At 42.0% G+C, this 18509-nt stretch overlaps 1 protein-coding gene and 1 pseudogene across 2 annotated transcripts in view; both read left to right on the top strand.

The window, feature by feature from the left end:
• The window catches only part of prkab1a (protein kinase, AMP-activated, beta 1 non-catalytic subunit, a), a 62240-nt gene that overhangs the window by 16006 nt on the left and 27725 nt on the right, over positions 1–18509 (top strand). The window lies entirely within an intron of this gene.
• LOC146705574 (phospholipase A2-like) lies at positions 14267–16617 on the top strand (annotated as a pseudogene). Its single transcript, XR_014921711.1, has 4 exons — positions 14267–14315; positions 14418–14566; positions 16260–16393; positions 16499–16617. The product of XR_014921711.1 is annotated as a phospholipase A2-like (transcript).

The following is an 18509-nucleotide window of genomic DNA, read 5'->3' as shown; positions in this document are numbered from 1 at the left end:
AAGAGCCAGGAGTAAGCAAAACAAGACTGAAAGATGGGACTCCGCTTGTGCAGCAATCATTTCATATCGGGTAAGTTACCAAATACAAGCTTTCTAACATAAGAATTTTCATTTTTTACTAGACTATCATTGTGGTTTCTGATGAGTGCAAAACCACATAGTTGCATGCATCGTGGCCTTTCTGTCGTGCTTTCTAAGTTAGCAAGCTCTAAAGTAGAAATACTGAAATGTTTATGTTTATTTTTTAGGCAGAAAGAGCGATAATCCATTGAGTCCGGACTTTATTCCAGCTTTTTTCAACTACGTTCTATCTCCAGAGAAGAGGAGAAGAAAAATAAGACTGGATGTGTTCAACAGAAGACAGAAAGCAAAGCTACAATGGATAGAGCAAACAGAGATTGACAGACCACATGACTTTCGCGCATTGCATTGTGGGCATGAGTGGCAGCAAAATCAAAACACTGCATCAAGCGCTAGCATTTCCAGCACCGGTAATCATTAATTCTGCAGTTTTAATCCCTACTTGCATTTTATTTGCCCCAAAAACAGTTTTGTACAAAATGACGGAGAACACGGCAGGTCTGTACAAAGACAGACTAGACAAAAAGAAAAAAAAAAAAGTACGAGGAAAAAAATCAAAGGAGTGAAACGGTTAGACCTATACTAGGATACAGAGTGGACTAAGGACGTTAGCGTGCTGAACAACTTTCATCACGGACATATTTATTATTATTATATGGTCCTAAGTGTGAGTGCATACACTCACAAGATGTTTATTAACTTCAGCTCCCTGCAACAAGCCCAGGTCCAGTTTACTTTGTTGATTTGGACTATTCCATTTCACAGCTGTTGTTAAATTTTTTTTCTTTATCTCCTGTACAGGCCAACGCAATCTATTTGTCATTTCAGGTTGTAGTATTACACAATATTTTCAGCTGTAATAGAAATAAGTGTTTCATAATTCATTCAATTTATTGTCTTTATTTATAACTGGCATTACTGTTTCATTCTATTATAGAATCTCACAAGAAAGAGGCAAAATTGTATTTCATTATGCTTTATTAGCTGCTTTGGTGAATCTGTGGTGCCCTTCCAGTGATGTAAATGAAAATGATGTGATTGATGTGCTCAACCAACAAATACACATTATAGCTCTCACTTTGTTTCCTTATTGTGACTTGACTTTTGAAGGGAAAGCTTTCTTACTTACAGATATCAGAATAAGAGAATAGCAGACGTCACCTGGGCTCACTATTTTTTGTTCTTCACATCCATCTAAATGATTTCTACTAACCACGTTTCATATTCTTGATTAACAGATACAGATCAGAACCAAAATCAGAAAAAAGTTTTATTGCCTGTGTCAGTGAACAAAAATCTACAAACTAGCCACTTGCTTCAGTGGTAAGGTGCAATATAAAACGCTGAATTATATAAATAACAAAAATAGCATTAATTTAGAATTTTAATTTAGGGTTTGATGATCTTCCCCTCTTGTGTGCGACATTGGGAGAGGTTGTGATACAGTTGGTCTTGCTCAGCAGCAGTCAGAGGTAGGAGAGGTGGGAAAGCTCAGAGGCCAGGATGATCTTTTGCAGATTTCTCTTTTTTATTTTGTTTAGAGTTGTTAAAAATTATGTAATTGCATTGCTGATACTCCACTTTCTTTAAAGACTCCTCACTTAGGATGACCCACTTGCACTTCTTAGATGTAACAGCTATCTCTTCTTTTTTTTCCACTGGTATGCTGCCATGTGCTGAACAACACAGCTGACACATGTGAGCAGCTCTCACCAAGGCCAGCTGTGCAGTTACAGTGTGCTCCCAAGACAACCCCGTCTTTTCTCACTATTTCAATTCAATTCAATTCAATTCAATTTTATTTATATAGCGCCAAATCACAACAAAAGTCGCCTCAAGGCGCTTCATAGATACAGAGAAAAACCCAACAATCATATGACCCCCTATGAGCAAGCACTTTGGCGACAGTGGGAAGGAAAAACTCCCTTTTAACAGGAAGAAACCTCCGGCAGAACCAGGCTCAGGGAGGGGCGGCCATCTGCTGCGACCGGTTGGGGTGAGAGAAGGAAGACAGGATAAAGACATGCTGTGGAAGAGAGACAGAGGTTAATAACAGATATGATTCAATGCAGAGAGGTCTATTAATACATAGTGAGTGAGAAAGGTGACTGGAAAGGAAAAACTCAATGCATCATGGGAATCCCCCGGCAGCCTACATCTATTGCAGCATAACAAAGGGAGGATTCAGGGTCACCTGGTCCAGCCCTAACTATATGCTTTAGAAAAAAGGAAAGTTTTAAGCCTAATCTTAAAAGTAGAGATAGTGTCTGTCTCCCGAATCCAAACTGGAAGCTGGTTCCACAGAAGAGGGGCCTGAAAACTGAAGGCTCTCCCTCCCATTCTACTTTTAAATACTCTAGGAACAACAAGTAGGCCTGCAGAGCGAGAGCGGAGCGCTCTAATAGGGTGATATGGTACTACAAGGTCATTAAGATAAGATGGGGCCTGATTATTTAAGACCTTGTATGTGAGGAGCAGGATTTTGAATTCAATTCTGGATTTAACAGGAAGCCAATGAAGGGAAGCCAAAACAGGAGAAATATGCTCTCTCTTTCTAGTCCCTGTCAGGACTCTTGCTGCAGCATTTTGGATTAGCTGAAGGCTTTTCAGTGAGTTTTTTGGACATCCTGATAATAATGAATTACAGTAGTCCAGCCTGGAAGTAATAAATGCATGAACTAGTTTTTCAGCGTCACTCTGAGACAGGATATTTCTAATTTTAGAGATGTTGCGCAAATGGAAGAAAGCAGTCTTACATATTTGTTTAATATGTGCATTGAAGGACATGTCCTGGTCAAAAATGACTCCAAGGTTCCTCACCGCGTTACTGGAGGCCAAGGTAATGCCATCCAGAGTAAGAGTCTGATTAGATACCATATTTCTAAGATTTTCAGGGCCGAGTACAATAACCTCAGTTTTATCTGAATTAAGAAGCAGAAAGTTAGCGGCCATCCAGGTCTTTATGTCTTTAAGACATTCCTGCAGTTTAACTAATTGGTGTGTGTTATCTGGCTTCATGGACAGATAGAGCTGGGTGTCATCTGCATAGCAGTGAAAATGTATGCTATGTCTTCTAATGATACTGCCTAAGGGAAGCATGTATAATGTAAACAGAATTGGTCCTAGCACTGAACCCTGTGGAACTCCATAATTAACCTCAGTGTGTGAAGAGGACTCTCCATTTACATGCACGAATTGGAGTCTATTAGATAGATATGATACAAACCACTGCAGTGCAGTACTTGTAATACCTACAGCATGTTCTAATCGCTCTAATAGGATATTATGATCAACAGTATCGAACGCTGCACTGAGGTCTAGCAGGACAAGCACAGAGATGAGTCCACTGTCAGAGGCCATAAGAAGATCATTTGTAACCTTCACTAAAGCTGTTTCTGTGCTGTGCTGAGCTCTGAAACCTGACTGAAACTCTTCAAATAAACCATTCCTCTGCAGATGATCTGTTAGCTGTTTGACAACTACTCTTTCAAGGATTTTTGATATGAAAGGAAGGTTGGAGATTGGCCTATAATTAGCTAAGACTGCTGGGTCTAGAGATGGCTTTTTGAGTAAAGGTTTAACTACAGCCAGCTTGAAGGCCTGTGGTACATAGCCGATTATTAGAGATAGGTTGATCATATTTAAGATCGAAGAATTAATTAATGGCAGGACTTCTTTGAGCAGTTTTGTAGGAATGGGGTCTAAAAGACACGTTGAGGGTTTGGAGGAAGTAATTATTGAAGTTAACTCAGAAAGATCAATTGGAGAAAAAGAGTCTAACTTAATATCAATGGTACTAAGAGTAGCTGTAGATAATATTACATCTGTGGGATGATTATTGGTAATTTTTTCTCTAATGATAAAAATTTTATTTGTGAAGAAGTTCATGAAGTCATTACTAGTTAACGTTAAAGGGATGGTTGGCTCAAAAGAGCTCTGACTTTTTGTCAGCCTGGCTACAGTGCTGAAGAGAAACCTGGGGTTGTTCTTATTTTCTTCAATCAGTGATGAATAGTAAGATGTTCTGGCTTTGCGGAGGGCTTTCTTATAAAGCAGCAAACTATTTCTCCAGGCTAAATGATGATCCTCTAGATTTGTGACACGCCATTTCCTCTCCAGATTACGAGTCATCTGCTTTAGGGTACGTGTTTCAGAATTATACCACGGAGTCAGGTACTTCTGATTTGAGGCCTTAGTTTTCACAGGAGCTACAGTATCCAGAGTCGTACGTAGTGAGGAGGTGAAATTATTAACAAGATAATCGACCTCTGTTGGGGTAGCGTTCAGATAGCTGCTTTGCTCTGTGTTGGTACAGGGCATTGGAGATGATAACAGTGGGTGGATTATATTCTTAAACTTAGTTACAGTGCTTTCAGAAAGACATCTACTTTGATAAAGTCTACTCTTCACCGCTGTGTAATCAATTATTGTAAAAGTAAATGTTATCAGGAAATGATCAGACAGGAGAGGGTTTTCAGGAAACACTGTTAAATGTTCAGGTTCGATGCCATATGTTAAAACAAGATCTAGAGTGTGATTAAAGTGGTGGGTGGGTTCTTTTACATTTTGAGAGAAACCAATTGAGTCTAATAACAGATTAAATGCCATGTTGAGGCTGTCATTTTTAGCATCTACATGGATGTTAAAATCACCCACAATAATTATTTTATCTGAGCTCAGAACTAAATTAGATATAAAGTCTGAGAAATCAGACAGAAACTCTGTGTAAGGCCCAGGTGGACGATAGATGATAACAAGTAAGACTGGTTTCTGAGTTTCACAGCTGGGGTGGACAATGTTAAGCATCAGGCTTTCAAATGAATTAAAAGTCTGTCTTGGTCTTTCATTAATTAATAGGCTGGTGTGAAAAATTGCTGCCACACCGCCCCCTCGGCCTGTGCTTCGAGATTTCTGGTAGTTAGAATGGCTCGGGGGTGTTGATTCATTTAAACTAACATAATCATCCTGCTGCAACCAGGTTTCTGTAAGGCAGAGTAAATCAATTTGTTGATCAATTATTAAGTCATGTACTAACAGAGACTTGGAGGAGAGAGACCTAATATTTAATAATCCACATTTCACTGTTTTACTCTTTGGTTCAGATGTGGATACTGTATTGTTCTTTCTTTGTGATTGTTTATGTTTAAGTTGTTTGTTGCTGGTTTTTAGTTTGTTTTTTGTCTTTTTGGAAGCTGACACAGTCTCTATGGAGATGGGTTTTTGGGGGGGTAGCAGGAGGAGAGAAGCTGCAGAGAAGCGTGTAAGACTGCAACTCTGCTTCCTGGTCCCAACTCTGGATAGTCATATTTTGGGGGGTTTAATAAATTTGTCCATATTTCTAGAAATGAGAGCTGCTCCATCCAAAGTGGGATGGATGCCGTCTCTCCTAACAAGACCAGGTTTCCTCCAGAAGGTTTGCCAATTATCTATGAAGCCCACATCGTTTCTGGGACACCACTCAGACAGCCAGCAATTTAAGGAGAACATGCGGCTAAACATGTCACTCCTGGTCTGATTGGGGAGGGGACCAGAGAAAACTACAGAGTCCGACATTGTTTTGGCAAAGTTGCACACCGATTCAATATTGATTTTAGTGACCTCCGATTGGCGTAACCGGGTGTCATTACTGCCGACGTGAATTATGATTTTACTGAATTTACGTTTACCCTTAGCCAGCAGTTTTAAATTTCCTTCAATGTCGCCTGCTCTGGCCCCTGGAAGACAATTGACTATGGTTGCCGGTGTCTCTAGCTTCACATGTCTGAGAACAGAATCGCCAATTACCAGAGTTTGACCCCCGGCGGGTGTGTCGCCGAGTGGGGAAAAACGGTTAGACACATGAACGGGTTGGTGGTGTACCTGGGGCTTCTGTTTAGGACTATGCTTCCTCCTCACCGTGACCCAGCCGCCCTGATTCCCCAGCTGCTTGGGACCTGCCGGGGAACAGCTAGCGGGGCCTACGCTATTTTCGGCTGCACCAGCTACAGGGGCCTGGCTAGCTGCGGGTGAATGAAGGGTGCGAAGCCGAGTCTCCAATTCAGTAATCCTGGCCTCCAGCGCTGCAAATATGCTACATTTGTTACAGATATCATTACTGCTAAAGGAGGCCGAGGAGTAACTAAACATCTGACACAATGAGCAAGAAAGTGCAGGAGGGACAGGTGAAGTAGCCATGGTGCTAATGAGTCGGCTACGAGCTAGGCTAGGCTAGCGAGACAGTACAGAGACAGTGAGTGAATACTTTGGCTATAAATTAGGTAGTGAGTACACAGAAAGTGTGCTTCGGAGGAAGCACGTGAAGATTATACTATGAAAGAAGAATGTATTTAAAAGTTGTTAATTAAATCGCTAAGCAAATAAGCTACTCAGAAACACCACTGTGTTTGAGCAGGAACAGGAAGTGATACTCTACCACAGAGCGAGCGAACACCAAGTGACAGCGCCACCAAGAGTCACAACAGGAGATAAGATGTACCACAACTACCCATGGCTTCAACTGTGGGTCATTTAGCCTTTGGGAATGTTGAACCTATAAATACAATTACAAATGTTAAAAATCTTGGTTAAGTACACCAAAAACACAAAATGGCTACTGACAACCAGAGGCGTTTGAGCAAAGCTAATGTAAACAAAGGACAACGCTAACAATGCTAACGTTACACTGCCTGGGATAATATGACATTTACCTTTCCAGTAGGGTTGCCAACCGTCCCTTAAAATACGGAATCGTCCCGTATTTCGAAACAAAAGTACACGTCCCGTATTGAGCTAATAAGGGACGCACTTTGTCCCGTAATATAGTGAGAATCAAAAGTAGTCAATAACTTTTAATGGAATTAACGCTTTGTTTGAAAACATAATTCCCAGCCCCTCTCCTGCTTTGTGACCAATGAGCTGACAGCACACTTATGACAATTCGAGTATGACAATTCAGATTACCGCTCATCTCATTGGTCGAGGAAAGGTCGCTTACGGAGAAAATACCGGAAGACAACAGATGACCACAACAAGAAGCATGGCCAACAGGGAAACAAACGCCGACACGGCGGTGCAAGTCTCGGACGACAGTACACCTAAAGCTGGGCAAACACTGTGCGATTTTTTCAGTCACGTTATTCAGCTCCTGCTCAAACTGCACGATTGACTCGCAGGGGTTAGAAGTTCGTATGTCACGATGTACTCTCACACTATACCGCCCGATGCTCTGATGCGACCTGAGTGCTCACACTGTGCCTCCATAATATGAAGGTTATAACAGAAAATCTGTCGCTCGCTCTCTCTGTCTTTCACTCACACAGACACACCACCACCATCAACTTTGCTAAATTGCTAATGAAAAACACTCATCAGGCAGCTGTGATTGAGCAGCAATGTAAATCCAACTATTTTCACGGTTGTTGTGGTCGTGATAATTTTGTGATGCCACATCGAAAAGGCTCGGATGAGCTTTCCAAAGTTCTACAAGTTGTGCCTCCATCGCTTGTGTCCAGATCACACGCTGCACTGCCGTGCTGCTCCATCTTTTACACCAACGTTTACGTGTTTGCGCGCGAGCAGTGTGAGCGGCTGTGGTGAGAACCTCACGAGCGATTGATGATCGGGAGCTGGTCGTGAGGTGTTAATCACTTCTCGTTACCCCACGTATACTACACGATGCACGATGAAGGCCAAAATCGGTCCGATCACTCAAAAATCGGCTCAAAATGGGCCTAAAACCGCACGGTGTAAGCCCAGCATTAGAGCAGCAATGTTTGTTCCCCTCAGACAAAGGGAAGAATGGGAAAAGGAAAACAGCTGGCTGGAAAAAGTTAATATGGGCATGTGCAATGAATATCAGCGCTATGTGGCCAGAAGTGTGATAATATAATTTATTTTGTGTAATAAACAACTGCAAGGATAGATGATTACAACAAATAGATGACTAATACATAGATGAATAATGATGATGAGTTAAGATGCGTAATCATGGGAACAAGCGGGTTTACAAACAGGAGCAGCTGATTAGCATTAGAAAAGCTGAAATAATATTTCAACTGAAGCCGATTGTACTAAATGCACTAAATGTGCACTGTTACAAGAATGTTTTTCTTTCTATTGTTTTCTATTATTTTATGTTAAGCAGGACAGAGTTCTTTTAAAGAAAGATTTACTTATATTCTCAAAAGTTAAGCATGACAGGGTTAGGCTCTTTCGGTTCGGCTCACTAAAAAGAGCCGGCTCTTTCGGCTCCGAACCGGCTCTTCAGGTTGTTTTGTTGCTTTAATTAATTTATTATTAACAATAATATAAAATTATGCACAAAAGGAATTACTAACATAAAAACAAGTGGTTTTATTTATACATGTTTATATATAAATATATGCGGTGGCCCCTAGAGACAAAACACGTACAAACTCCAAAACACATTTCTAGCATGAACTGAACTTCCAAAGCAGAGCTACTAGATCACTTAAATTACACAATTGAAAGCATGTGTGTATTGTTTGTGTATTTATACACAGACACTCATATATATATTCAAATAATTTAAAAAAAAGTTCGTTTACCTGTTATTACCACACACCAAATCCGGTCGTTGGTACTTGCTGGCTTGTGTAGCCACAAGATAACAAAGGCTCAACACTGCGCCCAGCATCCTGGAGCACTTCTGTTGTCTTTTGTACGTGTTTTGAGTTTTTATATGCTTCTGAGTTTTTATGTGCTTCGGAGTTTGTACGTGTTTTTACGTGTTTTGGAGTTTGTACGTGTTTTTACGTGTTTTGGAGTTTGTACATGCTTCAGAGTTCGTACGTGATTTGAAGTTTGTATGTGCTTTGTCTCTAGGGGCCACCGTAAATATACTTTTATTTATTCACTCCACATAAAATGTAATAAATAAATCATATAATACAAAAATCAACTATTCACATTTCAAGTTTTAACTATTTAAATTTTCAGCTTTTTCCTTTCACAAATTTAAAGTGAAAAGAACACAAAACACTGCAAACCACAACACAATTAAATATAAATTATAATATGAAAACTAAAAGAACATGCATATTCTCTGTCATATGGACCTGCATGAATAAACTTTCTCAATCCTTTATCATCTGCAACTGAAAATAGTTGTGGATGATTACTATACCTTTCTAATGTTGTTGTCCCTGCCTCTCTTTCTCTCTCTCTGGCTCTGTTCCTGTGCTACTGAGTGTAACTACCGCCCCTCCCCCCTCTGCCCAGCGTAAAGCACAAGGCTCGCGTGCAGAGTGAAGCGGAAAAAAAGTGCGAGAGAGAGGCTGAGAGAAAGAAAAAAAAAAAAAAAACCCACGTGACGGCTCGCGATAAGGAGCCGGCTCGCGTCGTTCACGTCAAAGAGCCGGCTCTAAGAGCCATTTCGTTCGCGAACGACCCATCACTACAATGCAGAAGAGGCATACAGTTCATCACCTCTCCCTCCCCTGGGCAGATCTGATCACAACCTGGTGCACCTTGTTCCTGTGTATGAGCCCTTAGTGCGCAGGGAGCCACCAGCCACCCGCACAGTACAGAGATGGTCAGAGGAGAGCGAGGAGGCTCTCAAGGATTGTTTTGAGTCGACTGTGTGGGAGGTGATTTGTGATGACCACGGAGAGGACATCGACAGCCTTACTACATGCATTACTGACTATATAAACTTCTGTGTGGATAACACTGTACCTACCAGGACTGTACGGTGTTTCTCCAACAACAAACCTTGGATTACCCCAGAAATTAAAACCGTCCTCAAGCAGAAGAGGAGGGCCTTCAAATCCAGAGACAAAGAGGAGTTGAAAAGGGTGCAGAGAGAGCTGAGGGGACTGATAAGGAATGGGAAGGAGAGCTACAGGCAGAAGATGGAGAACCAGCTTCAACAAAACAACGTTGGTGAAGTCTGGAGAGGCCTCAGAACCATCTCGGGCCACAAACATCAGAACTCTGCCTGGGAGGGATGTGAGGTGGGCAAATGAACTGAATCATTTCTTCAACAGATTTGATTCAGCCATGAGGCAGTCTGCAACATCGGCTGCAGACTCACCCACCCCCACTGCTGCTGTTCCACCTCAGACACTTCACACCTCCTCTATTCACCCTGCTCACTCCCCCCACCCCCAACTGCAGCATCCAATACACACTCAACACAAGGCTCCAGCCTGTCTCTCTCAACCACCCAGGTTAGGAGGGAACTGAGGAGAATTAATGGCAAGAAGGCAGCGGGTCCAGATGGCATCAGCTCGAGGGTCGTCAGGTCCTGCGCGGACCAACTGTGTGGGGTGATGGAGCACCTCTTCAACCTGAGCCTGAGGTTGGGAAGAGTCCCACAGCTCTGGAAAACCTCCTGTGTTGTACCAGTGCCAAAGACTTCACGCCCCAAGGACCTCAACAGCTACAGGCCGGTGGCTCTGACATCCCACCTGATGAAGACCCTGGAGCGGTTGGTCCTGGCTCAGCTTCGGCGCCTAATAAGCTCATCACTGGACCCACTTCAGTTTGCCTACCAGCCTGGCAGCATTGGAGCGGATGATGCTGTCATTCACCTCCTACATCGTTCCCTCGCTCACCTGGAGACCGCTGGAAGCACTGTGAGAATCATGTTCTTTGATTTCTCCAGTGCCTTCAACACTATTCTTCCCTCGGTTCTAAAGGACAAGCTGGTGAACTCTGGAGTGGACCATCACCTCACTACCTGGATCCTGGACTACCTCACCGACCGACCACAGTATGTGAGGACTCAGGGCTGTGTGTCGGACAGGGTCGTCTGCAGTACGGGGGCCCCACAGGGAACGGTTCTGGCTCCGTTCCTCTTCACCATCTACACTGCAGACTTCTCCCACAATTCCACCCAGTGTTTCCTGCAGAAGTTCTCTGATGACTCTGCAATAGTCGGCCTCATCACTGATGGGGACGACAAGGAGTACAGAGGTCTGACCCAAGACTTTGTGGACTGGTGCCAGCTGAACTACCTCCAGATCAACGCCAGTAAAACCAAGGAACTGGTGGTAGACTTCCGCAGGCACAAGCATTCTCCACTGCAACCACTGAACATCCAAGGTATGGACATTGAGGCTGTGGACAGCTACAGGTACCTTGGTGTTCATCTGAACAATAGACTGGACTGGACTCATAACTCAGACGCCCTCTACAGGAAAGGGCAGAGCAGGCTGTACCTGCTGCGGAGACTCAGGTCGTTTGGAGTGGAGGGCCCACTCCTGAAGAAATTCTATGACTCTGTTGTGGCTTCTGCTATCTTTTATGGCGTGGTCTGCTGGGGCGGCAGCATCTCTGCTGGGGACAGGAAGAGACTGAACAGGGTGATCCGAAGGGCCAGCTCTGTTCTAGGATGCCCTCTGGACCCAGTGGAGGTGGTGAGTGACAGGAGAACGGCGGCTAAGCTGTCATCCCTGATGGACAACATCTCCCACCCCATGCAGCAGACTGTGACAGCACTGAGCAGCTCCTTCAGTGGGAGACTGCGGCACCCACGGTGTGGGACGGAGAGATTTTGCAGGTCTTTCCTCCCCACTGCTGTCAGACTCCATAATAAAGACTTTAACTGATCAAGCACACACATCCATACATATGCAATAATACTAAGTGCAATAATCCTTTCTGTCATCGTTGTATCTTTACTCAGTTGTATATAGTATTTGTATTTGTATTCTATTTTTATCTTATTGTATATTTATTTTATTTTATTCTACTGTATATAGTATTTTATTTTATTCTATTCTGTACAGTTGTGTACTGTATTTATTCTTATTGTATTCTAATTTTTGCCTCATAACTTTTGCACTGTCCACTCCTGCTGTGACAAAACAAATTTCCCACGTGTGGGACTAATAAAGGTTATCTTATCTTATCTTATCTTAAAATGGTCACCTGACAGCTGGTAGTCACGTGGGGTCCGGAGCTTATTTTGCTTCCTGCAACTGGTCTGTCGGATCTTTTTTCCTATATCCGTTGTGTTTTTTCCTATTTCTGTTGTTGTTTTTCTTATTTCCGTTGTGTTTTGTGTGCTTTTGCAGCGTTTTTCTTATTGCTGGTGTTTTCTGAAGTTGCAGTCCATTTGGCCTCTCAGGGCCACCATAGTTTTAGCTGTTTTGTGGTTGTAGAGATTTTGTGAGGTTTAACCTGAGATTCTGGCGTTTCGGGCAAAATAAATGTATATTTAAAAATCAATTCTGGATTTTAATGAATCGATATCACGTTATCCAAGCCAGAATCTATTTTACTCAATACATTGATAATCAAAACCCACCCCTAGTACCGGTAATACCTATCTGAAAGATGGGTGGAAACAAGCTTTGCTGATTATGAAATTATGCATTTTCTAAACTGCAATCTTGTGTGCATCAAATGAACCTTGGTTATACAGTACTGTGCAAGTCTTGAGGCTTTATAGTTTTCTTAGAAAAAGGGAAATAGGTGGAATAGATTATTAAAATCTGCAAACACAAATGCAAATATAATAGATATAGCAAAAGCAGAGTTTGTACTGTTCTAGCAAGCTTGAAAGTCAGTCTTTGATCTGACCACTTTTATTCTTCAATACACCGCCTGAACTCTCTTCGGGAAACTTTCTCTTAATTACCTTTTGTTTTGTTTTCTGTCAAGATGAACCCACACTGCTCGAAGAATTTTCCTGAAGGAAAATGCAGCGTTTTCAAGACGCTCTGGAAAATGCATACATTCGAAGACGGTGCTTATGCGTCACAGTGTGGACAGCGAAAACAGAGACTTTTGAAAACAATGACGCATGTTAGTCATGATGCAGTCATGTGACCAATTTAACAAAGATAGCAGAAGGCATTATACAGCAGTTGTTTTGTTTGCTCTCAATTTTGACAGCCCTATTAAAGATCAATATCAGTTTGTACATGCTTCAGATAGCTTTTCTTCAAATTCTTTAATTCTCACTCACTTTTGCAACTTTGTACTTTTGTGTTACTCGCAGCAACAACTCCACCTCATTGTTAGCCCATTTAAAAAACTTGGTGCATTTACCAGAAAGTAAATAAACGGCAGACAGAAATGAGGCAGGCCGAATCTTCTTGCGTTTCACTCATGCGCAGTACTGGAACGTAAGCGTTTTCGGCTGTTTCAATGTGGATGCACAACTCTGCGAAAATGACTGAAAACGCTAGTGTGGACGCAGAGCGTTTTCAGACAAAAATGCCGTTTTCACATCTATCAGGGCTAGTGTGGACGTAGCCTTAAGGGATGATTTTGACTGAGTCATAGGTCAGTGTTAAGTAGCTTAACAACCAATAAAAACATTCCTCTCAAAATGATCAGGTACAAGGACTAGACTGAAAATGAGTGACAATGCAACCATTCTCCAAAGAAAATCTTGGAAAGACCTTCAGAAAGTCAAGAGAGTGCTCAAGACCACTTTAAAAAATCTCCTTGGAAAAAAATATGAAAATTTGGGGCATGGCTCAAGACTTTTTTCACAGTACTGTATTTCATTTCCTTCTTTGGTAATAGTAATATGAACAATTAACTGGCTCATAGAGTCATAGTTATGTACATCAATGTACTTCTTTCGTTAAAAATGTCCCTTTAATTTGGAATACCCAAGCCTTTTGACCCATGAGCCCTGCAAACGTTTATCTGCGTGAAAAAAGCTCAAAAAGCTTATTTTCAATAACAAAAAATCATATTTTGGAAAACATTTATCCTGCACAAATAGTACAACATACCAATCCAGGGGTAAATATACCAGATGTTATCAATTATCAGTACTTGTAGAAGAATGTTATGGTAAAAGTATGACAACCTACATACAACCCACAAGTATTTGCTGATATTATAGTGCCTGAGCATTATAATAGACTGGGTCGTTTCTGCTGACTAATATTTTAAACAATCAATGGACTTGAACAAAGATCCAGTAATTACCCAGTAAACAAAACCAAACGTTTCACTAATATTCTAATCCTAACTCAGATATTTACAAAAAAACAAAAACATGATTACTTAACAGAAGCAACCATTAACACATCTACAGAAATCTGAACACAAGGTCCCCGAGTGTGAGAACGATTATCCTTTTTTGCATATGTTGGTTCTTTGTTCTAAGAGTCTACGTGACCCTGTGTAGTATGAACAGCTGACAGACAAGGTTCCATACCTGATATATAAACAGGCCTGAACATAAGTGGGAGCTACTCTGGGATTAAACTTCAAGATGAATGCCCTCCAGACTGCATTTTTCTTTGCTCTAGGCCTCTGTATTGGTGAGTACAGCATGTCTGTTGCTGTTAAACTATACATATCATAAATAGAAACACATCCCATTAGGGTATAAATCATAGTTCTATCCTGTGCTTGTGCTTCAGCCCAGTCCTTAGACTACAAGGCACTCAACCAGTTCAGAAATATGATCCTGTGTGTAATGCCTGATAGCTGGCCTGCTCTTGGCTATGCTGATTATGGCTGTTATTGTGGAATGGGGGGGCTCTGGCACACCTGTGGATGATCTGGATAGGTAATGGGTTAGCCATTCTACTTAACACATACCCCAAAAGAGTTTTTTTTTTCTCAGTAATCACCATTATTCATGTTTTGACTTGTACAGTGGGGCAAAAAAGTATTTAGTCAGCCACCGATTGTGCAAGTTCCCCACTTAAAATGATGACAGAGGTCAGTAATTTGCACCAGAGGTACACTTCAACTGTGAGAGACAGAATGTGAAAAAAAAATCCATGAATTCACATGGTAGGATTTGTAAAGAATTTATTCGTAAATTAGGGTGGAAAATAAGTATTTGGTCACCTCAAACAAGGAAAATCTCTGGCTCTCACAGACCTGTAACGTCTTCTGTAAGAAGCTTTTCTGTCCCCCACTCGTTACCTGTATGAATGGCACCTGTTTGAACTCATCATCTGTATAAAAGACACCTGTCCACAGCCTCAAACAGTCAGACTCCAAACTCCGCCATGGCCAAGACCAAAGAGCTTTCGAAGGACACCAGGAAAAGTATTGTAGACCTGCACCAGACTGGGAAGAGTGAATCTACAATAGGCAAGCAGCTTGGTGTGAAAAAATCAACTGTGGGAGCAATCATCAGAAAATGGAAGACATACAAGACCACTGATAATCTCCCTCGATCTGGGGCTCCACGCAAGATCTCATCCCGTGGGGTCAAAATGATCATGAGAACGGTGAGCAAAGATCCCAGAACCACACGGGGGGACCTGGTGAATGACCTGCAGAGAGCTGGGACCAAAGTAACAAAGGTCACCATCAGTAACACACTACAACGGCAGGGAATCAAATCCCGCAGTGCCAGACGTGTTCCGCTGCTGAAGCCAGTGCATGTCCAGGCCCGTCTGAAGTTTGCCAGAGAGCACATGGATGATACAGCAGAGGATTGGGAGAATGTCATGTGGTCAGATGGAACCAAAGTAGAACTTTTTGGTATAAACTCAACTCGTCGTGTTTGGAGGAAGAAGAATACTGAGTTGCATCCCAAGAACACCATACCTACTGTGAAGCATGGGGGTGGAAACATCATGCTATGGGGCTGTTTTTCTGCCAGGGGGACAGGACGACTGATCCGTGTTAAGGACAGAATGAATGGGGCCATGTATCGTGAGATTTTGAGCCAAAACCTCCTTCCATCAGTGAGAACTTTGAAGATGAAACGAGGCTGGGTCTTCCAACATGACAATGATCCAAAACACACCGCCCGGGCAACAAAGGAGTGGCTCCGTAAGAAGCATTTGAAAGTCCTGGAGTGGCCTAGCCAGTCTCCAGACCTCAACCCCATAGAAAATCTGTGGCGGGAGTTGAAAGTCCGTGTTGCTCGGCGACAGCCCCAAAACATCACTGCTCTCGAGAAGATCTGCATGGAGGAATGGGCCAAAATACCAGCTACTGTGTGTGCAAACCTGGTAAAGACCTATAGTAAACATTTGACCTCTGTTATTGCCAACAAAGGTTATGTTACAAAGTATTGAGTTGTATTTTTGTTATTGACCAAATACTTATTTTCCACCCTAATTTACGAATAAATTCTTTACAAATCCTACCATGTGGATTCATGGATTTTTTTTTCACATTCTGTCTCTCACAGTTGAAGTGTACCTCTGGTGCAAATTACTGACCTCTGTCATCATTTTAAGTGGGGGAACTTGCACAATCGGTGGCTGACTAAATACTTTTTTGCCCCACTGTAGGTGCTGCCAGGTGCATGACCAGTGTTACACTGATGCTTTGCAGCACCCTGAATGCTGGCCCATCCTGGACAATCCTTACACTGAGTTCTATGACTATAATTGTGATGACCAAAATAAAAAGATCACCTGTGGCAGTGAGTACTCAAAAAAGCCGATTGGCATTTAACTTTATAGTAGCACTTGTTGGCCTTCTGGTTATTGCAAAGTGAATTTTGAGCTCTTTATTTTCTCTTCTTCAGACAATAACAATGAATGTGAGATGTTCATCTGTGAGTGTGACAGAAAGGCTGCTGAATGTTTTGCAAGGTCTTCTTGGAATCCTGAGCATGAGCACCTTCCCAGTGACCAGTGTCAATAAAACCTCTCCAAACAACTATATTGAACCAAGAATTCAATCTTTCAGATATGTTTATCCTTTTAAAAGTGATGTAACGCTCTTTCAGTGTAGAAATATTGTGATGGTTAACATGGGTAATGTGATTTTGTATGGAGCAGCCTATAACCATCCATAGCTTCCTACATTCACTAAATTGCTTATCTTGGATTGTAGTTGTGATCCTGCATTGTTTCCTCTGTTATATGACATTTGCCAAAGTACAATCTTTAAAGATTATTGCCAGTAGAGGGCACTCTGCTCTACTTGTTTCCTTTTGTGGCCAACAAGAAAACATTGAAAGGATATTATTGACATGGATTAATTTGATGTTTGGTCTGTGTTGGCTGGATTCAGTATAATATCTGTAACAGTCTCATTTTGTAACACCAAACTTAAACTAATAAAAACTGAACAGTGAAGTGAAGTAGATCTCAAAAACCAACACCTCTCAACAAATATAAAGATCATTTGGAGAATGGTTGATGTCAATTGTTTCACATAAAAATTCATTGACATCTATCATTCTTGAAAGGCTTACAAAACCATTTCTAAGGCTTTGAGACTCCAGTGAACCACGATGAGAGGTTCTAATAGAAAAATTGGTTTAATGACCTGTAACATGTAAGTCAGCCAAATTTGCATTAAAACAAATCACACAAATTGGCAAAGGAAGCTTTTTCATAGCACTGCTTTCACAGCGTTTTTATTTATTTAAAAATAACATACTTTGCATCAAGCACTATAATGTAGCATTTGCAACATATACAAATACACATGATATACAAAATATACAAATAATTCTACTAAGACTTGCATCTAGTCGTTTTGTGTACTATTATGTCTGTGAAGGTTCTCTGGATGACTATCCAGGTCATCGTAGTCAAAGGAGCTTGCAAAGAAAAGCGTCTGGACTTCTTTAAGTTGTTTAAAGACGTTTCACCTCTCATCCGAGAAGCTTCTTCAGTTTTAAGGTCAAATGGTGGAGAGACCCAGATTTAAACCTAGTGGGAGTATCCCTCCACAGAGGGACAAAAGGACCCCCTGATGATCCTCTAATCGCCTGAGCCAAGGTGTGAAACTGGGTGTGGGTCCCAATCAGCCAGGGTTTCGGGTTTTATTCCCTCTAAGCCTGAAGGGAAAAAGAAGGAACACATGCATGTAAAAGAAGCACTCAAAACGTGCGGCTATCCTAAATGGGCGTTCTTAAAGTCAGCAAAGAGGCACAGAAAAGAAGATCAGACACCAGCGAGGGAGGATAAGAAGGACAGACGCAACAACATTGTCATCCCCTATGTAGTCGGTGTATCAGAAAAACTCAGGAGAGTTTTCTCCAAGCACGACATCCCAGTGTATTTCAGACCCAGCAACACGCTCAGACAAAAACTCGTTCACCCGAAAGACAAAACTCCAAAACACAGACTTATCAATGTGGTGTATGCTGTACAGTGCAGCGAGGAATGCCCAGACCTCTACATTGGAGAGACCAAACAGCCACTTCACAAGCGCATCGCACAACACAGAAGAGCCACCTCCACAGGACAAGATTCAGCAGTCCATCTGCATCTAAAGGACAAAGGTCACTCTTTCGAGGATGCCAATGTTCACATTTTGGACAGAGAGGACAGATGGTTTGAAAGAGGAGTGAAAGAAGCATCTATGTCCACTGTGAGCGACCATCTTTGAACAGAGGCGGTGGTTTACAACACCAACTCTCTGCCATCTATAATCCAGTTTTGAGTTCCCTCCCCAGACGCCTTAACGCCCACACCCTGGGCCATCTGATCTCAGGAATTCGCATGATAAGGTGGGGCCAGGTTTCACAATGAGCTCACCCAAAACCCTGGCTGATTGGGACCCACACCCAGTTTCACACC

Source organism: Copadichromis virginalis, linkage group LG7 (assembly GCF_057382275.1).
Source record: "Copadichromis virginalis isolate Kocher_CV1m ecotype Utaka linkage group LG7, C_Virginalis_male_GT1.1, whole genome shotgun sequence".
Taxonomy (NCBI): domain Eukaryota; kingdom Metazoa; phylum Chordata; class Actinopteri; order Cichliformes; family Cichlidae; genus Copadichromis; species Copadichromis virginalis.
Note: the sequence above shows the minus strand (reverse complement) of the source record. Positions and strands in the feature narration are given on the sequence as shown.